Source organism: Ailuropoda melanoleuca, chromosome 13 (genome assembly GCF_002007445.2).
Source record: "Ailuropoda melanoleuca isolate Jingjing chromosome 13, ASM200744v2, whole genome shotgun sequence".
Classification (NCBI taxonomy): Eukaryota; Metazoa; Chordata; class Mammalia; order Carnivora; family Ursidae; genus Ailuropoda; species Ailuropoda melanoleuca.
The window spans coordinates 28937398-28963212 of NC_048230.1; the positions used below are offsets into that span (position 1 = coordinate 28937398).

Genomic DNA, 25815 nt, shown 5'->3' on the forward strand with positions numbered 1-25815 from the left:
TTACGACTGAGCCTGTTTAAAATGGATTTACTAAGAGTCCACCTAGGTCAATAACAAAAAGGGTGGAAAGAAAGCTGGTGGAAAGGAAGCAGAACCAGGGAAACTAATCTTCAACAAGGGAGACCATTTCGGGAAACTCAAGGGCTCAGGATGCTCTGCCAGCTTAAGCAGGGCAAGCCCAGGGGAGCCCCTGAGGTCCAGGGTGGACGGACTGCGGAGCTATGTGGAAACCCGCCCAGTACCATTCCGAGATAGGACGCCACCGCAGGACAGGAAGGAAAATGGGCAGCGGATCTGGGGGACATAGCATGAGCCTCTTCCCAGACCCGGGGAGCAACCTAGCCTCTCTCCCAAGGGCGGAGAGCCCTCAGACAAGACAAAGGCACCAGCCGCCAGAGCAGACCCGAAATGCACGTGCGCCACGGAACGCGCATGCGCGTAGCGGCCGGCGCCGCGGCTCGAGGTGTAGGGGGAGGGGAAGCAGGAGAAGGGAAGCGTCAAAAGAAGGGAGCCAGGAGGCGGGGGACAGCCCAGAGGTGGGGTGCTCGCCCGCGCCCACTGGTGGCCGGAGGAGAAAACGTCCGCGAAGGCCTCGCTGCCCACCCCTCCCTTGAGGAGGCTCGCGCTCCCGCTGCTCGCGCCTGCGCCGCCCGCCGGCCTCGGGAGCGCGCCCTCTCGCTGGTGCGCGCGCTCGCAATCTCCGCCACCCACCAGCTCCTGCACCAGCCGCAGCGCCGCCGCCGCCGCCGCCGCCGCCGCCCACCTTCTGCCGCCGCCACCACAGCCACTTTCTCCTCTCTTTCCTCTACTGTCCTCGCCCTCTGTCGACTATCAGGTAAGCGCGAGGCTCCTAAATGTGCCTCCCCGTCCGCCCCCTTGCACCCCCAGGCTGCCGCCCCTCGTCCCCCGCTGCAGAGATGGGTTTCCTGAGGTAAGCATAGGTCGGGGGCAATGGCTGGTGCCCCTCCCTGCGCCCTGTGCGTTGCGGGTCTGGGACTAGGGCGGCTTGGAAAGGAACCCATGGAAGGGATGCACGCACGCGTGTGTGTATGTGTGTGTGTGTGTGTGTGTGTGTGCTGGGGGGTGTCCTTAAGACCCGCTTCGCGCGGACCCGGGCAGAGGTTGTGCCCGAAGGGTGGGGCGCTGATGGCGGTGACCTGGGGGAGGGGGCTGCTGTGCACTCTTGATCGTCACCTTTTGCCGCAGTGGACTGTGTCTATATGTGTGTGTTGGGGGGTGTCCAATGACGACCCCAGAAACCGAACCTGTAATCCGATTTCTCAGCTTTGGTTTTCCATAAGCTCTTCAGGAAGGTATGGATCCGGTTCTAGAAAAGATGAATCCCTGCCTGCCCCTCCCTACACCTCCCCGGCAGCAATTCCAGTGGGGCTTTCACTGCCCCTGATTTAAGGCGGTGGCCCACCCCCTCCCCGTTTTCCTCCTTCAGAAACCCGCAGGGGACATTTGGGGGCTGGGAGTGGAATCGAGGAGATGGGGAGGGGTCCAGGCGCTGTCACTTTAGTTGCCCTTCCCCCTGCGCGCGCCTGGCACCGAGACGCGAGCAGCGCCGTGCCCGAGAGAAGGTAGTGCGCGGATCCCGATGTGGAGGCCCGGAAAGGCGAAAGGCTGGAGTCACCTGGCTTTGCAATGTGGAAGGAGGACTCGGCAGCGGCGGATCCCGGCACTCTGGCGCTCGCAGCCGCAGCCCCGCACAGACACGCGCGGGGGCTGCAGGTGCATTTCGGGGCGGGCCCCTTTCTCTGCGCTCTGCGCCTGGCGTCCGGCGTGTGCGCTCCCTGCCGGAGGCGCGGGGCTGGCGCGCAGGGCTCGCCCCTCACTGCGGCAGTGGGTGTGGACCCGGGTGGGCAAGGAGGGGGAGAGTAGGCTGTGCCTCCTCCCATTCCCACCGCCTGCTTTTTTTTTTCCCCCCTCCAAACGCGAGGTGCCATCTTTTTGCGGCGTGTCACGTCTTTACTGTACCGTGCCAAGCCGGGTGGCTGGGCTTTGGAGGACAGGGAGGGGACTGTAATTAAGTGGAGGGGGGGTAATCAACGCTGAAATCTTGGTGTTTTGCTGCTGTGGGCTTGAGCCTTGGGGGCGTACACCCGGAATCTTTCTCGGGGGCTAGATGCTTTGTTTGTAAGGCTTACGTGATCTGCGTTGCCAGCCCTGGTTTTTTGGCTCTTATCTATGAGGGTGTTTAACCAAGGCCCCCGCCCCTTTCCCTATTTTCCGCCCCTCTTTTTCGAGCCCTTTGTTAGATCTCTGGCTGGCTGGGGTCAAGGAACCCCAGTCACAGGCCCGGGGGCACGGATGGAACAGGCGTGACCCCGCTTGTCCCCCTCCGGGAGCTGGGCGGCGCGCCAGGAAGCGTCCGCGGGGCCGAAGGGCTGGGATTCGAAGTCTCTGCGCGCTGTGCGGGTGGCCGCAGAGGGAGGAAGCTCCTGCCTACACCCCGAGAGGCTTGGTGGCCACCCCCACGAGCTGCCCACCAAGGGGCATCGGCGACCCCCGGCAGGTGGCGGGGACAGCGCGCAGGCGGAGCCCCTCTCTGCTTCATGCCCTGTTGCTTCGCCAGGCGGGAGAATGTAAGGAGGGGGCAAGAGGGTTCCTCCTGTGCTTCGGGCCACACCCATTTTTCCTGAGATGACTGCGGGGGGGGGCGCGGAGGGGACGTTGCTATGGAAACCACACGCGTCCCAGGAACGGACCTCAGGGCGTTGCCCCGCCCCTTCCCAGCCAAGATTGAGAACCCTAGGGGCAGGCGAGGCCGCAGTCCCTCAGTCTTTCGGAGGCCACTGGAGGAAGACCCCCCGCCCCAAACCCTGAACCGGTGACTCATTCTTATTGGTCTCCGGCGCCCTCAGCCACCCAGATCAGCGTCCCTCATGTATTTTTATTATTGTGGCCGAATATTATTTTGGAAACGTACAAGATTTTAACTTAAAAGCCGGAGTACACCGACGCCCTTGCAACGGGTCGGGGAGCGGGGAAGGCGCTTTCGGACCTCTGGCAAAGGAGTCCGAGCCTCGTCCTCCTGCGATGAGCCGTGTCCGCGGGGTTTTCTGGTTAATTTTATCGCTGCAAACTGATGCGGGGGCGCAGTTCCGAGAGAGATGTGCATCTCTGGAGCGGAATCATCCACGCGAGCCGCACAGATTGATCCGAATGTCCAGGGAATGGTCCGGCTGGGGGTCGAGAGCCCGCCAGAGGCCAGGCCGAACCTTCCCGGCTGTGGCGTCGGAGTCCGCCGAGGGTGGGGTACAGGAGAGGCTCAAGAATCGTTTCGAGCATCCTCGCTCGCCCCCCTCCCCCGCTTCCACGCTAGAGCTGGGAGCGGATTCAGGCTCCAGACAGAGCGAGAGTCTCGGAGCGGCCCTGAGAACCGGTAGCCCGCGACCACGGCTGCCCAGGTTGAACCGCGGGCGGACAGGTCATCTCCTGTCGTTGGGGGGAAAGGGAGCGTGGCGGGAGCGAGCACATTTAGCTCAATGCCGGGAACAAAGCGCAGTCCAGACGTCCGCGATTTTGCTCCATTTTGAAATGTGTTGGCGCTTTGGTGGGGCTTTTGGTCGGCCAGGCCTGGGGGCTGTTAATGAAGGATTCTGGGGCGCCAGGGAATGGATCTTCGTACGCGGATCTGGAAACACCATGCCTGGCTCTCCGCGCGCTTGAACTAAACGGCTTTCCCCTCCCGCTCCCGGGATCGCGAGGGATGCATTTGCGCCCATGCTCCGACGGGAAATGTACGGGCACGGATCGAGAGCCATCGATTCCTGTCCCCGATCTCCATCAGGAGTGAGCTCATTTACGTCCCGGGAGACCCCACTTGGCCTCTGGCTCCCAGGAACTTCTAGGCCTGGTCTCCAGCTGGGCTGAGTTGGGATAGATGATGGAACCTGGGACAGAGACTGCCGGGCCTGGCTCTCCAGGCCACCTCGCTTGTGTGCTCAGCCTCGGCAAGATGGCTTTTTGATCCCTGCCCCAACAATTGACCTGTCCTTCAGCAGAAAGAGATATGTCTTTCCTACCAAAATTAATGAAGGTATTATTTTGCATTTTACGACGCTGCTTAGGTTTGCTAGATAAGGATTGCTTATCCATTCTTCCGTCTCTAAACCCTTCCTCTAAAGAATAAATGAATTACCACCCCACCCCATCCCAGTGGCTGGTCCCCAGTGACTCCTGAAGCTAATCAATTCCTTGCCCAAGAGTTGCTTCTGAAACAGCTTCTGTTTACTGCAATAACCTGGCTTGGCTCTTGGGGTTGCCTTTGGGTAGTCTGTGGGAGAGTTTCGTTGGCTTTGCTGTGTTTTGGACAAGTGACAGTCCATGACTGTATGTACCTGCCCCACACAGACTCCTCTGTACCTGCCTCCCCCCCGCCCCCGTGGAAGGGTGTGGTTTTGAACTGCTCTCAGGTATCAGGCTCAGCATACCTGACAGGAACAAAAGAAATGGATTATTCCCACAAATTGCAAGAAGAAAACTTAGAATCCATTTGAATGAGAAAGGGTCAGATTTATTCCAGTTGGGGAAAGAGCCCCTTCTATTGAATAGGCGCTTTGACCCACATGCCCTTGGAGGGCAGTGCCAGCCTGGAGACGTGATAGGATTGTGGTGACCTTTGTTTGGGCTGAATTTTCTTTCTGCCCTTTTAACATCGGTTCATGAAGCCCATTTGTTGAAAATCTTTTAAAATTGTGTTTTATTAGGCTTTCCCTCAGCATTTATGTATATGAATATGGTTTGAATGGCTCCACAGCTGTGTGTATGAACATATATTAGTTTTCTAGTTAAACACATGATAGTTTTCCAACTAGATAGTATTGTCCTTACTTCCACCTTGAAAAAGAATTACTCAAAAACAAATAAAAACACCACCAGGGGCTTAATACTGTGCTAGACATAGAATAGGTATTTGGCCCATACCCATTTAACAAATAAATGGGTAAAGTGGGAAAATGCAGGTCAAAAAGTGGTAGAGAGAAAATAGAATGGGAGGGGGGCTATATTCAAGGTCATGGCATCAGGAAGGTTTGGGGACAATCCAGTCCAGTTTGTCCCCTACTCAGTGTCCAGATGGCACTCAGAAAGTGGCCTATGCCCCTTGGTGCACCTCCACACCCTCCCTCCTCTGCTTCTGAGCCTTCTCCCTTCCCAGTACAGTACTCCCTGGCCCCAGAGCCCGGTGCCCGCTGCTCACCTCACCCTGGTTGGCCAGAAGAGTGCAGCGGGGAGGATGGGAAGAAAGCACACAATACCCCAGGGGGAAAGGAGACCCTGCCTTTCCATCTCTGGGGCTGTAGGCTCTCCTGGTGCCAGAGGTCAGAAGGATGGGGGTGGGAAACCCCATTTGTCTCTGCCTCTTCCCCTTCTTCCCACCCTGCCTTTTCCATTATCCCACTTCAAAAACTGCCCTCCAACCCCTCCATATCCCCAGAAACATCCACCTGATTCATGGCTCCTCACTTGCCACCCTCATTACTTCCACTGGTAATTTGCAGGAGCCCTGGCATGGAGGGGCACACCTGTGCAGGTGAGGGGAAGAGAAGACTGCTGCCTCACCAGCTGGGCTGCTTCTGGGAGAGGACCCCAATATTCCAGCTGGGACTCTTGGCTGTTTTCCTGTAAAACAGTGGTGTTCAGTCTCCAGGGCCATTGAGATGTCTAGAGACATTTTTAATTTTCACAACTGGGGAAGTTGTGTTAGGCATCTAGTGAGTAGAAGCCAGGGACGCTGCCAAACCTCCCGCAATGGACAGGACAGTCCCCCACATCAAAGAATATCCAGCCTCAAATGTCACTCATGCCAGGGTCAGAAGCCCTGCTATAGAAACACTGTTATTCTGGCACTCTTATCATAATGGCACTTATGTTCAGGGAGTGTCTTTTAGAAGGCACTGTTCTAAGTCTTCCCCAGAGACGATCTCATTTCATCCTTCCAACAGCCCCCTTTCGTGGCAGGTGCTGTTATTACCTCTGTTATGTATGAAGAAACGGAAGTACAGAGAGGTTTAGTAACTCACCACAGGTCACACAGCCAGCAAGTGGTAGAGCTGGAAGTCCAGCCCTAGCCCTGTCCTCTTCTCAGCTACATGTGGCTTTAATAGGCCTTTGTGGGCTAGTCTGGGAACCCAAGAATGATCTGTAACATTGACCCAGTGGAAGATTCAAATTCCAAAGCCACTGACTCACAAAATGAACTTTTGAAAGAGTCTGTAATTGGAGCACAACCTAAAAGCTCATAATTTCTGAGCTAGCCTTGACACATGGAGCAAGGGATTTCACTCAACCTCTGTGCCTCTGTTTATAAGACAAAGAGAAAATATCCCAGGGACCTTAAACCTCCTCCCCCAGACCCAGGTTTTCAAGACTGCTCTGTGATACAAAGGAGAAGCTGGTTCTGACTGGCTCAGAGAAGGCTAGAAATCAAGACAGACTCAGCTATGGTCAGAGTCAAATCAGTGATGTTTTAGGGACAGCAGATCCTCATCTTAGGTGCCCTCAGAGCAGTCAAAGCTTTGGCACCAGCCAATGAGACCAGCTCTGAGCCTGTGGCTGAGCTAAGTTGGGTGGACATGGGAAGGCCTCATGCAAGAATCTCAGGGCTCCCTTGGCAAAGGTGGGCCTGGAGGCTTTTCTCTCTTCCTGGGGCCCAGTCTCTGCAGTAAATATTCCTTTATGCTGTGGCACAGAGGGACTGCCTGGAATCCTTCATCCCCAGGACTCACTGCCACTCTACCTGGGGGGAAGATTGGAGGCCACTGTAATTCTGCAGCCTCCCACGCAAGCCCTGTGTGGGCGATCAGACATACACCATACACGCCAGTCTCACTCGTATTACCTCGCCAAGGGGGTTGCTGTCCAAGCATGCATTTACTGTCTCCAGGCGCCATGTTCCTGCCACCTCGGCCAGGTTCCTTTCCTGTACAGATGGCCTCCGCCTGAGTGTGGGCAAGCAGTGTGAGGCCATCTTGGGATAGTTTCTGAACTTTCTGGGTTCTCTGATTAGGAGACATTCTGCAGATGTGCAGCTAAAACCAGCTTCCCGAAAATACAAACTTGAATGACTTCCAGGTTGATTATCTGAATTTGTTTTTGCTGCGTTGACATTTCAGTGGGCTCTGTACTTGCTGTAATCAGGGGCGCTATAGAATGAACTCCCCCCCCCGCCGCCCAAAAATGTATTTTGGCCTCAGCTATTCAAGGAAGGTTTGTGAGTACCTTGAAAGCAGACACTGTTTCTTCCTCGACAGGCCCTCAGTGCAGGGCAGTGTCTAACAGGTAGAGGTATTAGGTTTGGCCAGTGGTTAAGGGTGTGGATTCTGATCAGACCCCCTGGGTGCAAATCCCAGCTCCTCCACTCATTGTGGGACCCAAGCTGTGTTGTTTAGCCTCTTGGGGAGCTGTTGTCTGCACCTTGATGTATGGAAGTAGCTATCTCACTGGTTGCTGTAGGGTTTTACAAGGGGGGCAAAGAGGGGATGCAGTGCTTAGCCCAGGGCCTGGCACATAGTAAATTGCTAAGTGAATGGTTTCAAGGGCAGCAGCCTCTGGGTCAACACTTGTGATTAGATGAATGTGCAAAGGCATTTCCTGACCCTGGTGATGGATACACTTGTAACAGATAAATTGTTACACTGACTAAGGATCAAGATAGAAGTGGGCAGTGGCCCAACTTCCCTGGAGCTAGGCACCGCTGTTTGGGTGGAAACGGGTCCCCCCAAAATCCCACACACCCATGTTTAAATGTACAGACAGAATTCTAGCCACAGGCAAGCAGAGCGACTTATCATCTGCTGTCCCTGCTTCTGTCCTCTTCCTTCCTGAAATCCGCTTCATGCCAGGAATAGACTGTGTACTCTGCACACCAGCCCGAGCCGAACCACGCCCTCCCACCATCCTGGGAATGGTGACCCGGCTTAGCTAATGTGTCGGGTTCAGAGATGTTACTAGCTTAGTCACTGAATAAAAAGTGACTGCAGATGGGACTGGGAAAGTAATGGAAGGCAGTGGAGGAGAGGATATACAAGTAAAATAATTAAGCAGGGTGTTGAAGTTGGTAAACTGGCAAGCGGGCTTCATGGTCAAGAGAAGAGTCAAGCAGAAAATGTTAAATAAAGCTAACTCAACATGTTCTGAATCCAGGGAACTCCAAGCATCCCCTGAGCATGCTCATATCTGAATTACTAAATTTGGTTTAAGAAGCCTTCTTATCTATGCAATAAAGACTGAGGGTCATAGTACGTTAGTTTTTTAAAAAGTTATTAAATCAGAAAAATCATTATGGAATGATACTCTTGGTGTTTGGATCAGCTGGTTGGAATTTCTTGTCTTTTATACCTGAGCCACACTCACAATACATTGTTTAGGACTTCAGATTTTAGCTCCTTGGAAAAAGGCTTACACTACAGAGTAATCTGAATGCAGAATCTCTCTAGAGTTTTACTGTTTCATTCACGGTCTTTAATATCTTATTCCATAGTAAAAAGTTTACTCATTTTTATAAAGTCTTTCAAAGAGTTCAACTGGATTTTCCTAAAACCAATTAATGATTTTAAGAGTTTGTCTTTCATTTTGCACTTGAATCTCATCGGCTTGAGTCTTAATTAAATTGTGTGATTATTGTAACAAGTGTGACGGTCCTAGAAGGTTGGCTGTGGTAGGAGGTGGCCTTGGCTGTGGACATCAGGCCCTATGGACCCAGCCTTGAATATTTACAGTCCTTGCTTTCTGCTTCTTACACGGTCTCAGCTAGGACAGGGCACACGGCGGAAACCCTGGTATTAAGTGAGTGGCGGGCAGTCTCCGTGCCCGCCCCATCTCTTGCCTGCCTTCCACGACTAGCTCAGCACTTTGAATTCATTCACATAAAATTCCAGGTTAAGGGGGTGTTGCAGAATTCTCCCCATAAGACCTAAAATAAATGTAAATCCCATCTACGATATTAACTCTCCTTAGTGAAGGAATTTTAGATAAAGGTCCAACTATTAAAAACCATTTTGAATCAGCAAGGTAGAATGAAATCTGGAGCCACTGGAAATGATGTTCCATTCATGGCCCTTCCTTTGGTCTTGACCCCTCTCCTGCTCAGTATGACATCTGAGAGAAGAGGGTCGTAATTATCTCTGGTCCCCGCTGCTAGTTTGCCTACCCACCTGTGGCCCAGTTTTCTGTTTTCCCAGGAACGCTGGGTGATGTTGTCTTCAGACTTAGCCTGCAGTTGAGCTTAAAAAGCCCAGGGATGCACTTTCATCTTCGTGGCCTCCTCTCCAGGATACCAAGGGTATTAGGAGACCCCTGGGTGCATAATTGCTGTCATGTGATCTCCAGCCGACACATAATGCCAAGAAGGAAGTGCTGGGAAAGACCAATTCATAGAACTGTGGACTGTGTCCCTCCTCCAGGGTAAAGGACTTGAATGAGAACCAGTGTTCTAACTTATGTGTCAACGGAATTGTCCTGGACCAAATCCAGTTCGGCCATTGATTTGTAGGTCATTTCAGTGCTTATTTCCGGTTGTTCTTAGTTGGACATTGGCACCAAACTGTTGTCTTAACTCAAGCCCCCTCCCACAGCCTACCCTTCTAAAAAGAGGCTTATTGGATAATTAATAATCTAAAACCCAAATGCTTTAATGCCCAAGGGAAAGTTACAATTTAAAGAATCTCTTTGGTTTAAAATATATATACATATAAATATTATAATTATATATATATATTTTAAAGATTTATTTATTTTATTGGAGAGAGAGCATGAGTGCACGTGTGGGAAGGGGGAGCAGAGGGAGAGAGAGAATCTCAAGCAGACTCCCCCGCTGAGTGCAGAGCCCAACATGGGGCTCGATCCCAGGACCCTGAGACCATGACCCGAGCTGAAACCAAGAGTTGGACGCCCAACCGACTGAGCCACCCAGGCACTCCATAATTATAATTGTATGTTTAAATGTGAATATTCACGCCCTTATTTGATGTAGGTCCAGACTTTTTATATTACGTTTGCTGAACACCTGACAGCTTTCAACTTTAGTATTGGTAATGCATCAGAATTTAAATCAAGGTATGTTAATAAGCCCAGCACAGGTTGTATGTAGGAGTAAAATATTTGTATATAATCTCTTGTGTTGGGGTTTGGTAATAATTGCAGTGTAAATTCATGTGAACCTGTCCCTTTCAAAGCTCCCACTGCCAAGAATCACCAGGAATAGCTGTTTGGAAGAGTCCCCAGCCCTCTGCCATCCACCTTCTGTCTTGTCTTTTCCCTAAGAACAGGGAATTCCACACCAGCCTCAGCTTCTGCCTGTGCCTCACCATGAGCCCAGCTTAGAAAGGAAGGATTTCGCAGAACATCCCTAAATCCGCTTGAATAATGGAGTGTTCAGTCACAAACTCACCTGAACCTGCTTTAACCCTATTTAACCTTTCCCCAGGGTTATTCCTGTGGGACGGGCCTGCTGGGCACTTCTACTGGGTTCAGTTCTACCTCATGTATCTGAAGTCCCTCCCTTTTTAACCCTGCAGGGAGTGATGGCTGCACTCTCTGTTCCCTGCAGAGTGTTAATAAAGGCCGAATAAATTGAAATAAATCCCTTTCAGTGTCATTAAAGTGCTATAAATAATTATGAACCAATGCTTGCTGTCTGATGGGAAATGCATGGGAAAATTTTTTGTTTAACTGGCAGGATTCATGTTATAAGTTGACAATCTGGGCCAAGTGAAAAAGAACTTAAAAAAAAAAAAAAAGATCTCCTTATCATTTATTGCTGGTGAGACTGAATTCCAGAATCTAGCCGTCGCCTCATTTTGTGGGCCTGTTATCACCCGCTGCGTGGGTTGCTTGCCAAACCCTGAATTTAATTGCAACCTTTCCTGTTTACCAACTTAAGAGACTTGGGGCGAAGTGGAAAATTTCCTATACCTCCATTTTGCCATCCGTAAAATGGGGATTGTGTAACCTCCTCACCCCCAAATGGATGATAATGTGGGCTCCCTTCTCACTGGGTAGTTGCAGAACTGAAATTAAACTATGAGAATTCCTTAAAGCTTCTCAGAAGGCAGGTGCCACAGGGAGCCAGAGTCAGGCACCGGATCTGAAGTGTCCACGGGCCGAGTGGAGCCCGATGCCTGAGATCATTCGGCTGCCGCCACCCTGCTCCCCTCTTGCCGGCACGACAGTGCACGCTCCTTCCCAGGGGTGAGCAGCCGTCAGCAGGGCCTGCGCCCAGGATGGGTGGACAAGTAGCTGCAGTCCAGCTGGTACTGGTTTTGTCTGTTCCCTTCTTTGCAGAGGAGGTCTGCAGGGTGCAGGACAGGACAGAGGGTGGTCATGCCTGTAGCGTAACCTCGAGTGATACCCTGCCCCTGCTGACTTCTCCGAAGAGGGGCGGGGGCCTCCCTGACCTGTGTCGTGACCCTCAGATGGCATTTCCTGGGAGCCTTTCCGTTTTCTCAGGGGTTTTCAGTTTCTTCCTAATCAGACAGGGACTTGGTACAGAATCTCCTATTCTAATTATGCCCAGGGGCAGCCACTTCCGGCTACTCAGTGTTTAGCCTGGGATGGGAACCGATTAAGGCAAGAATGATTAAATTAAAAGCTGGGGTTGACTTTGGTGGTACCATATTCTGATGGCTGCATGGTGGCTGGAGGCTCAGCAAAGTGTCATTAATCGAGGCACTTGCATTTGGAATTTGAATGGGGCTGGAGCTGGGTTATCGTCTAGCTGCGTTTGCCCTGGGAGTGGAGGGCTTCTCCTGCGTGTGGATGGTGGGTAGTATGTCAGGGCACATGTGTAATACTAGCCTGCCAACAGCCTGGCTGCCCTACTTCAGACCAACTTAATATACTCCCTATTGGTCTAAGCTAGTTTTGTTGTATGAAGATGCTGGTAATAATGGTAGTAGCTGGTTGCATTTATTTTACTAAAAGCATGACTTCATTAACCCTCCCTCCCCCTTGAGGCAGGGATCACTATCCTCATTTTGCAGGGGAGCAGACCCAAGCCCAGAGACTTCACGGCCAGGGAGGGAGCCAGATCATGCTTCTCCCCAGCTCCTGTGCCTTGCTGCCTGCGTGCCTCCAATGCCTCCCCTCGCAGTCCCCACTCCAGGCCAACACGCTTGTCTTTAGTGCTAATGACCAGAGAAACTGTGCCCTCCAGCCTCCCTGAATGGGTCATATGCAACCTGAGCCTGGAGAAAGTATTTTAAACCGAAAGCTAGCCTCTAAACTGGGCTGCTGCTTCATGTCGCCAGTGACGGCAGAACCAAATTTAGTGTCGTGGGCAGGTTGACACTTATCCAATAGACAAGCTCATTTTTCTTCCAGATCATTCAAAGCATAAAAAATGTCCACACCTGCCACACTTCTGTGGAGGGGTTATGTGTGACCGAAGGCTGGGAGAGGTGGCCAGGAGGGGTCTGGGTGTGTAAACTCAGGGGAGATCACATTCAGGTTCCCAGGAAGTGTCTACAGGGAGAAATTTAATTCAAAGTGGGCGTTTTCCCTGGGCCAGGCAGACTGTCTGCTGTTAGGAAAAAGGGTCACAGTGGGAGGAAAGGAGGGGCTGGGTGGCATTATCCAGCCTCCTGGTGCACTGACTGATCCCCCTCACTCAACAATCCACTTTATTTCCCCCGTGTCTACACCACTGTGGTTGACTTCTAGGGCCAGGAAGAGGGGGAGTGATGGGGAGCAGAGAAGGGGGGCTTACACGGATAGGGTTGGGGGTCACACATAGTGCATATTTAGAATTTGCAACCTCACCAGGCACTTTTATGGTACTGAAATACATTTCCCACAGCCACCCTTGCATCTAACGAAAACAAGAGCCATTTCTCAGTTCTTGTCTCCCTCCTCCCCAACTTTTTTTTTTTTTAAATCCACTAGCTCTAAAGTAAACTGTATACCGTATGTGAGATCCCACCCTAGTTTGTTCTGTTGGGTTTTTCTTGTGGGGGGGAGGAGTAGGAGAAAGAGCTGTGATCATTTTAGTCTATAAATTATATTCAGGGTGTGAATAGTGTGAATAGTTCTTCAAGAAAATTCTTAAAAGCACCCCAAACTGAAAGATGGGGCCACCTGGAGGAACATTTTCAGTCTTGGTGCTGAGCACAGGCCTGCTTAGCTCTCGTGGATCTGGGTGGGAGCTGTAGGGTGCGGGCCCCTTTGCATAAAGCACTGGATGCAAAGTTAGGAGCATGGGAACGCTGGGTAGAGGGCAGCTTCCTCACCCGTTGGACAGGCCAGGGCATGCTGGCCACATCTGAGCCTCTGAGTGCAGGAAGCTCATCATCAAAGGTTATGGCCACATTGTAGGTACCAGACCCTACATCACTCGGACTTAATGACTGAGGCCCCTGGGATTGCTTCCTTCTAGTAGAACAGACCCTGTCCCCAGTGGGCCCAAATTTGCAAAGAACACTCGGGATGACCTGGCTTTCTGGATACACAATTAGGGAATGGTCAGTCTCATTTAGAAAGCTGAGTTACTTTAACACTCTTATCTAGGTATTTGGGAGAGGGGAGTCGTATGGGAATATTTTTAAACACAAGGAATGGGGCAGGGCTCACATTTGGGTGGCCTACATGGTGTGATGTAGGGGTGCTAGGAAGTCTTCCTGTTCCCCAAATTGCTAACAAGCAGATAGTACTTTACAGTTTATATGATCTCATTTAGTTCTTGATGTGAGGCTGTAAAAATTCTTTTCCCTTTTCCAGATGATGAAACTGAGATTCAAGGAGGTTAGGTGGGGTTCAGGAAAGTTAAGTGGCACCTCAAAATCACATGGCTAGGTTTAGACCGACTGGGGATTTGAACCCAGAACTGCTGCTTCTCAAGAGTAGGCCTCACCCTGGCTTTTCCAACCTTTGCTCTCCATTCATTGCTTTAGTGTAAGGGATCCTACTACTTGTTAATGGGCCAGTGCCTGAGTAGGGGGTGGGGGAGAGGAGACCTCACTATTTCCCACACCCCACCCCAGGATAAAGAGCAAGGTTTTTATATTTTTTCTTCAAGAAAATTGAATATATATATATATATATATATATATATTCCATACACACACACGTGTGTATATATATATACATATATATATGGCAATGACCTGGAATTTTAGCTTTATAATTATTAAATGAAGAGATTGCTTTTTCTTCTTAAAAGTCTAATCATCATAAGATGTGTTTGGGTGTGAGCATAATTTGTGCCCCCCGAAATGCTCCCGGCACCCTAGGATTGGGGAGTGAGTGGGAGTGCAGGTGAGGGGAGAAATCACTGAGTCCAAGCAGCCCTCCTCTGGGACCCGCTGGGCTTGCCCTGATGATTTGCTTTGCCGTCATCACCCACATTTCCAGGGATCTGGAAGACACGGAGAGAGGGAAAAGCCTCCATCGTGTTAAAGCAGACCCAGCTAAGTAACACATCTTATAATACAAGTGATTTTTTCCTTTAACTAATGGCTAAAAATGGTTGCTAGAATTTAAAGACAATTAGTAAATTAATTGGGTTTTTCTCTATATGACTAGTTTCCAAGCAAATTAACACTTTCTGCTTTCACATCACTAGGGCCCATTATTTTGTATTTCATTTCCACAACTTCGTCCGATTCCACTGTTGTGGCTTCCCCAGGGAGCCAGGCTCCCCAACACCTCCATCTGTTGGGCAGTGTTCTGTTCATCTCTGTATCCTTAGTGCCTGGCACAGCACATGGCACAGAGTAAGCACTCAGTAACTGTTTAAAAAATGAATAGACGGATGACTGCGTGAATTCAATACAGATTAAAACTTAAGACCTTTCTTAAAGAGACTTGAAAATGGACAGGGAAATAGGTGTGTAACTTGTATATTTGTGGGTGATGTGCCACTTTATGATTTTTGTTTGTTTATTTATTTATTTATTTATTTATTTAGAACATACAAGTGATTTGGAGGGGGAAGGGCAGAGGGAGAGAGAGAATCCCAAGCACACTATCCCCTTCCCCCCGCCCCGAGTGTAGAGCCCAACTCGGGGCTTGATCTCACCACCCTGAGATCATGACCAGAGCCAAAATCAAGTGTCAGATGCTGAACTGACTGAGCCTCCCAGGCACCTCCCACTTTATGATTTCAATACCCAATCCTTTTATATCAAATACAGTTCTGGGGCACCTGGCTGGCACAGTTCGTGAAGCACGCAACTTTTTTTTTTTTTTTGTAGTTGCAAGTTTTTATTTAAATCCCAGTTAGTTGGGGCACCTGGATGGTGCGAGAGCATCAGACTCTTGGTTTCTGCTCAGGTTGTGATCTCAGGATCATGAGGTCGAGCCCCATCTTGGGCTTCACGCTCGGCAAGAAGCCTGCTTTGGGTTCTCTCCCTCTCCCTCTGCCCCTCCCACTCGTGCTCTCTCTCTCCAAAATAAATAAGTAAATCTAAAAAAAATAAATAAATAAATTCCAATTAGCTAACATAGTGTTACGTTTGTTTCAGGTGTAGAATTTAGTGATTCGTACAACACCCGGTGCTCATCACAAGTGCCCTCCTTAATACTCATCACCCATTTAACTCAGGAGTGTGCAACTCTTGACCTTAGAATTTTGAGTTCGAGATCCAAGTTGGGTGTAGAGATTACTTAAAAATAAAGTCTTTTTTTTTTTTTAAGATTTTATTTATTTATTCGACAGAGATAGAGACAGCCAGCGAGAGAGAGAACACAAGCAGGGGGAGTGGGAGAGGAAGAAGCAGGCTCATAGTGGAGGAGCCTGATGTGGGGCTCGATCCCATAACGCCGGGATCACGCCCTGAGCCGAAGGCAGACGCTTAACCACTGTGCCACCCAGGCGCCCCCTTAAAAATAAAGTCTTTAAAAACAACAACAGGGGTGCCTGGGTGGCTCAGTTGGTTGAGCGTCTGACTCTTGGTTTCATCTCAGGTCGTGATCTCAGGAGTCATGGGATCGAGCCCCACACCAGGCTCTGTGCTCAGCCGGGGAGTCTGCTTGAAATTCTCCCTCTCTCTCTCCCTGTGCCCCTCCCCTTGATCTCTCTCTCTCTCAAATAAATAAATAAATAAAATCTTTAAAACAACAACAAAGAAAACAAATCCAACGCTGTATTTTCTTTTAATGCTTTCACACAAAGACCTGAAGTGAGGAGGGGTACAGGTCAGCATTTGGAGTTTCAAGTGTTAAAAGTGGAAATGCATGCATTATAGCCAGAATCTTTCAAAAAGCTAAGACTTTGTATTAGTCTAAGCCTTTAGATTCTCCTGAAAACCGGAATGCCATCATAAACCATGAGCCCTACTTCAAAGACAAAAGATTTTGATGTGCAGGATTAGATCTGAGGCCTGGTCCCCAAGCTCATTCCAGCAGGAGTGATGAGCAGGTGAGGACAAACCACTTAAGTCCCTGCCACCTGGGGAGAAGCTCAGGCCCAGGGAGGGCTGTCAGAGTTAGCAAATTAAAACTCTGGATGCCTGGTTAAATTTCAATTTCAGATAAACAACAATTTTTTTTTTAGTGTAAGTGTGATAGGCTACAAAATGCCCCCAAAGATATCAGCTCCTAATCCCCCCCGAACCTGTGAATATGACCTTATTTGGAAAAAGGATCTTTGCAGATGTCATTCACTGAAGCATCTTGAGATGAGATTATCCTGTATTATCTGGGCGGGTGATAAATGCAGTCACTTGTGTCAGAGAGAGAGATTAGAAGACCCTGTGATTGATGATGGGGCACAGGTTGGAGTGACCTGGAGTGACGGGGATTCCAGCAGCCGGCAGAAGTTGGAAGAGGCAAACAAGGATTTTCTCCTAGAACTTCCGGTGGGAGTGATGGAGACCTTGCCAACACGGTGATTTTGGCCCAGTGATCTGATTTTGGACTTCGGGCCTCCAGAACTGTGACAGAGTAAGTATCTGTTGTTTTAAGTCACTCAGTTTGCAATTTGTACAGCGGCCACAGGAAACTATTACACTAAGTATGTCCCATGCAGTCTTTGGGACATACTTACACTAAAACAGTTGTTGTTTATCTGAAATTCAGATTTAACTGGGCGCCTTGTATTTTATCTGGCAACCCTGATTGCCAGGGCCAAAGAAAGGGGCTTTAGAAATTTGTAAGAAAGCTGGTTGAGGCTGTCAGGAAGTGGACTTCCTTACACTAGGAACCTTTGTAAGCACAGTTCCACTGAACCCATTTGAACCGTACTAGCTACCCTCTGGACAAAAGAGGGGGGCAATTAGACAGGTGTTAATGATTTATGCTTTCAACAGTCACTTGAGCACTTCCTAAAAAACAGAAGCTCTGTGTAAGGGTGGAGGAATTGGGCATTAACGGATCCCATCCATGACAAACCCTGTGAGATAATCACATGAAATATTGCCAATCACCGAGTTGGGGTGCTTCCACATTTCTGATACCAGAGCTGCCCCCGGGGAATCTTGCACCCTTCCACTGAGGTGTGGTGGGGCCCCCGCAGAAGCTGGGTGGTCCCTGGACTCTCGGGCTTGTAAGGAGGCCCACAGAATCCATAGTGTTAGCACTTTCAAGGACTTTGGTTATCCAGAACAGGCAGGGAGGCCTGGGACACTCCAGGATTGCCCCAGATGCTTTACCAAAATACCCATGCCTGGGAAAAGAGAAAAACAGGTAGTTTAGAGGAAAAAAGCAAAAGTTTTCAGTAGGGACTGAAAAGATGCTGGAGCTTGCCAGTTCTCAAAGGCAGCTGATAAAAGCACAGCGGGATGCCCCTGTTGGTGGCCCAGGTGGCAGAGATCCTTCCTGTGAGCAAGGGCAATCTGTGTGGGGATTCCCTGGGGAGCCATCTGTTTCACAAAAGTCTGGAAATGATTGATATGAAACTGATTGACTAAAGTGGGGTCCCCCCAGAATACACTGCTGTGGACACTCCCTCAGATACGCCAAGCGAGGAACAAGGCAGCTACCATGTGTTCCCACTGGTACAAAAAGAGGGAGAATGCCTGTGAATGAGGCCGTGTATATGGAGCCCGACTGGAAGGAAAGATGAAAATCAGGTTTTGATGGTAGCCTCTGGGGAAAGAAATCATGGGTGCAGGCAGGACATGTCATTGTCACTCTGTACTCTGCTATCATTTTTTAAAATCATGTGTATATGTTTTTAATTTAAAAAATTTTTTTTTTAATTTACTTATTTATTTATTTGAGAGAGGCAGAGGGAGAAGCAGGTTCCCCGCTGAGCAGGGACCCAATGCAGAACTCGATCCCAGGACCCCGGATCATGACCTGAGCTGAAGGCAGATGCTTAACCGGCTTTGAATGAATTTAGCTTTAAATTCATATATATGTTTAGGCCCCAGCTCTCTTCAGAAGGATGAAGATATCTGGAAGAAGTGTTCTTTCAAAGTCCCCCCAGGTGAAGCTGACAGGCATGACACCCCTGGTGGAGAAGCTCTGATCTGGCTTCACCCTCTAATTTCAGAGAGACGGAGGCTCTGGAACTAGGCTTTGTGGGCTAGCCTGGGCACTTCACTGCCTTAGACAGAAGGACTTCCCAGATGAGTTGTAGGAATACAACTTACGAGGAGCACACGTACACAGTGTGTGTATGAAGCATATATAAAGTGTGTAATTGAATACAGAAAGCACCTTTTGGAATATTCCCTTGGAAATAGAGGGGAAGGGGGCAGGAGGACAAGGGGAGGTGGGCTACTGTGTTATTTAAGTGCCCTAGCCTTGTCGTTGTTTGTGACAACCCAAACTAGCCCCGAGAGCCACCACCGTGGTCCTCATTGTTCCTGGTCCCCATTGTTCCTGGCGCCATGCTTTCCCAGCGAGACCCCGTGGATGCGTTCCCTGGGGGGAGAGACTGGATAACGAGTCACTTGACGATCTTCACACCCAATCCTTTTATATCAGAAACAACTTCAACGCATTTTCTCTCAGTGTTTTCACACAAATGACCTCATTTCATCCTCCCACCGCAGGCTAGGTGGCACTTCCTGTTGGGAAGGGGAAAAAACGGAAGTTGCCATTCTAGAACCTCAGCAGTGGGGACAAAGCAGTGGTAAGGTTTCTGGCAGCAGCCCTGCCTCAGGGCAGGGGCCTGTGTCCTGGCCTGGCACCGCTGCCTGTCTCTTCGGGAGTAACTTCTGTGAGAAGACCGTACACCCCCCCCCCAAGGCCTGTCTGGAGCTCCTCCAGAAACCCCCACGTTCCTTGAAGGTCACAGAACGTGGCCCCAAGACCCTGCTCTCTGGGGACACTTCCCACACCCAGAGAAGCAAAAAGGTGCTTCTAGTCTCCTCTTTCAGATACAACACAGTCGTCCTCAGAGACGTTCCAGCCAGTCTTCCAAGGGCCTCATTTCAGTTTTAATTACCGTGTTGTCCCGTTGGCTCTCTCCGTGGAGGCTGATAGGCACAGCCGCGGTTGGAAGGTAACTTTCCTGCCCCCCCAGGCCGGAGCATCTCCCACTCTTTGTTGGTTAAGGCTCGCTCTGCTTGGCCCGTAGGACCCTGAACTCCCAGAACCAGGAAGGTGGAAGAACCCCCAGAGGCCACCTGGTCCCACCAACTAGCCGCTGCCCAGACCTCCTCCACTGCCTTCCTGACCAAGTCACCAGTGTTTCCATGATGGTGGCTCACGGCCTCTGTCAACCATGTGAGGGGGGGGGGGGTGCTGGGAGGGAGGAGAAAGAAGGGGCCAACAGAGAAAGAGGAAAGTGTTGGGAGCTGCCACAAATGTGTGACATCCTTAAAATGAATCACCACTTTCCCTTCACTGCTTTTTTTTCTCCTCAAGGGACCATCCCTTCTCCCACACCTCCCCTGCTCTCTGAGGTTATACTGAGAAAAATCCACAGAGGTGCTCGTGCAAGGTGTTAAGGCCCACGAGTCTGGCATTTTAACAGGTGCCAGAACCACTTGAGAAATGAGGTAACAGCCCAGAGAGGTAAAGTGACCTCCTCAGAGTCACGCGGTAAGTTCATGGCAAAGCTAAGCTAGCACAGGTCTCCTTCCTCTCCTCGCACATCCCTTCCCAGGCCCCGCGTTGCCTCCCTGCGATGGCTGGGGTGCTTGACGGGGGCTCTCAGACCCATCTGGCCAGTCGAGGGATGTTCGTAAAAACAGCCAGGCTGAATTGGCTTCACTCCTTTTGAAAGGAGAAGCATGCACCCTGCTTAAAAACACCTGCCAATTTTCCTAGAGCATGTCCACAATTCCTGGAGGATGCCTGGGTGTCCCTAATGGAATAGCTTTTCCCTCGGGTGTGCTTAAATACAGAAGCAACATTTGTTGCTGGAAAATATCCATTAGGTTAATGAGGTTTTTCTTGTCCACGGAGATGAAGCACTTCCCAGCCATGGACACGTTGCAGTGCGAGCAAGAACTGCACAACCGCCAACCCGTTCCGCCCACCATGTGCTGAGCCCCGGGAGAGCCTGGAGTGGGCTCATTCAGTTTTCCAACCACTTTGGCCATGTCCTCCATTGCTGTCTCCTGGAGCTACCTCCCTTTCATTTCCAAAGTCGGCCCCCACCCCTGCCCAATGTTAGCGCAAAAGCTGCTACGGGGGCTCCCGGAAGGTCAGCCCTCCTTGCACCTGCCTGGCCTATTCTTAGAGGCTCAAACAAATTTCCCCAAGTATTGTTTGAATCATTTACAGTTACCATGTCTTAAGAAACGGAAATGAGACGCAGTTTACCCACCTCTTCCTGCTCTCCTGGATTATTGGATGAGATGTGGCAGTGAGGGCCCATGCCTGGGAAAAGGGCGGGCCATGGTTGACTCCTGGCTGCCCTCTCCTAGCTGTGTGTCCTTGGGTAAGTTGCTTGACCTCTCTGAGCCTGGTTTCACATCTGAAACATGGGAATAATAACACCTCCCTTTCAGGGCTGTGGCTGAGGAGTGGCAATGATTCGTCTACAGGACAGCACAGTGAGTGATTAGCCCTTAGTTCCACTCCTGAATGCCTACCGTGACACCCTACAAACATGCCCCTGTGTTATTAAGCTTTTAGAGGCCAGGTCGTGGAACTGAGGATGGGTTACAGAGGGACTCTCACTTTCTACCGTCTGCTGCATTTTTTTCCCAAATCCAATAAGTTCGTTTGTATTTCTTTGTGTGTGTGTGGCTAAAAGTTTATTATATTAGTAGCACGTGAGTAGATTCTCATTATCAAAAATTCCAACAGCAGCATGAATTACTTTTATAATCAGAAAAAAATGCCGATATCATTTTGAAAAAACTCATGTGAATAACTCCATTTTCCACCCTTCTGGTGTTTTTGAGTCTTTGCAGGCCCTCCACCTGCCAGCGTCCCTAACCCCTCCAGCCCTGCCTTTTGCCATGTCTCCACCCTCGCCCTGGCCACGCCCCCTCCACCTGGCAAGCTGTTGGGATTGTTTCCACTCCCATCCAGCATGCAGGGACTCGCCAGGAACTGGAGGAAAGGGCTGCCCCTGCTGCACCTTCACCCATGCAGAGGCGGAAGCCCTCATGCTGGCCCCTCACCTGCCCCTACCCTGCGGAGGACCATTGGAGGTTTCCTCAGATCCCATGCAGAGAGCTCTACTCAGGTTAGTTCCTGTGGCCACACCCACAAAAAGCTTATGGGAACCTGTGGGTTCCTAACCAGAGCTGACTCTAGTTACTCCGCCTTGCTGACGTTTCTTTCCTTCCCTTCCCTACTGCTGGGCTTTAGTGGAGGTTAGTGGGCTCACAGCTTGAAGGGTTCATGGGGACTCAAGATGGGCCTGGCAGCTCAAAGCTACTAAGGTCTGTCTGAGACATGAGCTCTGTTGAGAGGCCTTTGTGGGTTAGTCTGGGCGCCTGGCTGCAGTAGACAAGGGGAACTTCCAGGTGAGCTGTAGGTGGAAAACGCAGGTGCTGGAAGTGTTTTTCCCAGGCTCTGTATGCACCTGTAATTCACTGTGCAATGCACATACTTTATACAGATCCTAAGCCTCAGGTCCCTTTTGTGTTTTTGTTTTTGTTTGTTTCGGGAGATGGATTGGGCTTTCCCCCAAGCCCTCTGCTCTCCTCTCTCCTGTTGACCACTTGCCTGGCTGGAGTTGACAGTAACAACAAAACAAAACAAAAATGGTAATGGCTAACATGTGTTAGCCTGGTTCATCTCATCTTCCTGGTTCATCTCATTTCATCACTATATCACCCCATTGAATTTGCAATTCTAGCCATTTTTCAGCTGGGGAAACTGAGGCTCAGGGTGGCTAGATAACCTTCCCATGTCCCTTAGCCCTTAGGGGCCACACTCAGCAGTGCAGCAGCGCCTTCCTCATCCTTGGCCTGGAGGACACTCCAGCCTGAGCATTGCTGCCTCTAGGGGCCTCCTTTCCCCAGGCTGTGGACCTCCTGCCTGGCCCTTCAACACCGTGCCTGATTTCAGGGGCTCAGCTCTGCCCCCTGACCCTTCCCTGTCCTTCAAGGACGCCAGACCAGAGTGCTCTGGCAAGTTATGGGGTGGCGGCCCAGGCCCTGCCACCTGCAAACGCCTCCTAGTGCCTGGGAGGCCGCAGACACACCCTACCCTCCTTAGTCACCCACTTACCCACATTGGACATATCTGGAGTCCCGAGACAGCGCGGGGCGGCGGTGGGGCGGGGGGGCGTTGGCAGGCTCCAGCTGCAGGGCTGAGCAGTTACAGTGACAGCTGACTGGCGACATGGAGCCTTCATCCCGTCTGCCCCTCATTTGCTGTTTAGCGCCTGGCACACTGTGGGTACTTAATAATAATTAAATTCATAATGAACATCAAAAAGGCCAGCATGTGGTAAATGCATGCATCTTTGCACAATCGTTCTACAGCAGGATGAACAAGCCATGAATGGTTAATAAGGGATAACTTGTGAATGTGGGAAAATCTGATTGCAAAGAAGTTTGCTCTTTCCTTCCCTCCCCAGACCTTTAAATGAAAACGTAGGATCATTTCCCTTCCGTTGTCCTTGTGGCAGGATTTACAATGAAAAGAACTGGGACAAGAACCTTTCTGTGCTCCTCAATGTAGGCTTGGGCATACATTTGGAGTGTTTCTCAGTCCGTGAGAGCCGGCTCAGAACAGGCCGTGTGGGAAGTTTTCTCCTCCGACACAGGCCAACAGTATCCCTTGCAGGAAAATCCTCTTCTCCAGACTCGGAGGCGATGCCCTGGCAGCCATTTCGGGAGTGTGTCCTACGGGACAAACTGGGTCAGAGCATGGAGAATGCTTACTTCTTGATGCTCACCAGCCGCTGAGCGTGTGAGACACGGCAGCCCCTCCCTACCTTCAATGACCTGCTCTGGGCAGCGTTCCCTGCAGGAAGCCCAGTGGCTGGCCTGGGGTCCCTGAGCTTGGAGGGAAATCTGATTGCTTGGTACCCTCAGGGACAAGGTGTGCAGAGCCCGCACAAGAGGCACGTCACCTAATGCCCTCATAAGAGTGGCACTGGGGAGACCCCAACCAGGGGTGGTGTCTTGTGGGAGCCTGGCCCCTTCTGGCCAGATCATTCCAGCTTCTCAAGATAAACCACAGATTATACTTCTCAGGCACCTGGCTGGCTCAGGCTGTAGAATGCGGGACTTGGATCTCGGGGTTGTGAGTTTGAGCTCCACCTTGGGTGTGGAGATTACTTAAAAATAAAATCTTAAAAAAAAAAAATCCATTCTCTTAGCAACTTAAAAAAAAAGAAATTGTACTTGGATTCTGTGTCCCTATTTTCAAGTGGGGTTACTAATTTAGAAGCTTTAAAACTCTGTGCTGTAACTCAAAGGCTGTTTGTCTGCTTTAAACTGTGTCTGGAAGAATTCAAGCCACACAGCAGGGAGAACTTCCTGAGGTGGGGATTTTGAGACCTTGGGGGAAGGGCATGTGGTCCTGGTCCTGCCCCTGCTGGTTTGGAATCAGGGTGATGATCAGGAGTCGCTAATGGAAAATCATGCCAGTGGAGTGACAGCACGTTGACTGCAAAGCACTGGGACGGGGAACTGCCTTCGCCTCTGTGGCTGAGGCCCACTCTTTGTCACCTTTGGGGTATTCTTGGTGCCATCCTGCTGGAAGTCAGGAGCAGGGACTGAAGAGTCCTTAGGGAGGTTCAAAGCACCTAAGCCCATGACCTCCGGCAGATGATTTTTGGCTGATGTGTACGCACTCTTGAGTCCTCTCTCTGGTCTGTATCACGGCTGGCTCCGGGCAGCTGAGTGCCTCTCGTTCTGAAGGCCTCCTACGTTGCTCTTTGAGGGTTCCATTCATCTGATTCTTGTTGGTTGCCATCTTTTAACTAGGGGTATTTTATCAGAATTCCCAGCCAAGATGTCTAAGCAGGTTATCTTGAAAGTCTAAAAAGGTTCAGCATGTCCAGTTGAATGCCTGCTGTGTGCTTGGGAACCACTCACTCCTGGTCCGTGGGAAGCTGAGTTTAGCTGGGGAAGAAACACAGTGGTTTTGTAAGTCAGTTTTGTATGTGCCATGAAGGTGTTATGTGATTATGTTGAGGCATCTTGACTTTTTAAAAAATATTAATTTATTTATTTTAGAGTGTGCATTCGTTTGGGGGAGGGGCAGAGGGAAAGGGAGAGAGGGAATCCTCCAGCAGACTCCCTACTGGGATCATGGCCTGAGCTGAAATCAAGAAGACAGGATGTTGCCTGAAGGCTTCTCTCCAGCATTGGTTGACCTCTATCAGGACTCAGGGATTTTCACTGAGAATAGGATGGGAATGGGGCCCAGAGATAAGGCTGAGGTTGGGACTGGATCCCCACCAGGAACATCAGGCTAGGCTAGGACAGGTCCCCAGAGCCATCAGGAAACAGTGGCCCCTTCCCCGCTGGTCTAGCCCAGAAGACCTCATAGCATTGACACTCAGGGAGGGGGCGGCTGGATGTGGTCCAGTCGTCCCAGGTTTGCTTGTGGGTGCTGAGGGAGTGGCCTGAGCCAGCCCGCCCCCAGGGCTCCGCCTGGCTCTGGTTTCCTCCCTCCCCTAAAAAGGAATCTGAGTCTTTCTCATTAAAGTCTCTCTTGCCTCTGCAGCACCTGAGGACACTGCAGCTGTTCATGGACTCAGCCACTGTCACCACTGTGTGGGACCTTGACCTACCGGCTGTAGTCTTTAGGAGCGGCCCCCTTCTTGGAGGGTACAAACCCGTGGGGAAGGAGAGCTCCGCTATCACTTCTGGGAAACTTCTCCCGCAAATTCTCCAACATGGCAGTGAGGTCTCACGCACACACTTTAGAGCCAAGTGCCTTGGTTCCAATGCCAGCCCTGCCATGTCCTAGCTGTGTGGACGTGGACAGGTTGTTCAACCTCTCTGTGCCTGAGTTTCTTCATTTGTGAAATCGGTGTAAAAATAATTACACCTGCCTCTTAGGATGGGAAGAGAATGAAATGAACTCAGGCTTGTCACGTGCTTAGCAAGTGCTGGCCGAGTGTTTGCATTTGAAAGCAAGGTCCTTAAGTACATTCTCTGGATTTCACAAGCCCTCTTTTTGCATTTCACGACAAGCCCTGTCTCTCTAGAAATCCAGCCAGAGTTCTGCTTCACAAGTGTGAGACAGGCCCATGCCCATCTGCAGGAAGAGGAGGGAGAGCAGCCCCCAGCCCACCGTCGTGATACCAGGACATAGCCTCCTCCTCTCTGCCCCACGAGGTGCTCAAAGTCTGGAATCTCCAAAGCCCATTCAAATGTGAGTGTAGGGTTTAAGTCCCCTGTGACTGTGGAAGGCTCCTTTGTTCGGTTCATCTTCACTTAGCAGGGGTCATGGGGAGCGGAGGAGGGCATTTCAGCTCCCAAGTGTCAGGGAGTGGTGGGCTGGCTTGCCAGCCTCCTCCACTCTGCTCTTCTCTGCCTGTTCATCCATCGCTTC

At 50.6% G+C, this 25815-nt stretch overlaps 1 protein-coding gene across 1 annotated transcript in view; it reads left to right on the plus strand.

Annotated features, from left to right (window-relative positions):
• The first annotated feature begins 652 nt into the window (after positions 1-652).
• The window catches only part of MAPT (microtubule associated protein tau), a 94695-nt gene continuing 69532 nt past the window's right edge, over positions 653-25815 (plus strand). Inside the window, exon 1 of the mRNA XM_034640404.1 lies at positions 653-835. The gene's annotated coding sequence lies outside the window, so the exon portion shown is untranslated. The remainder of the gene's footprint in view (positions 836-25815) is intronic.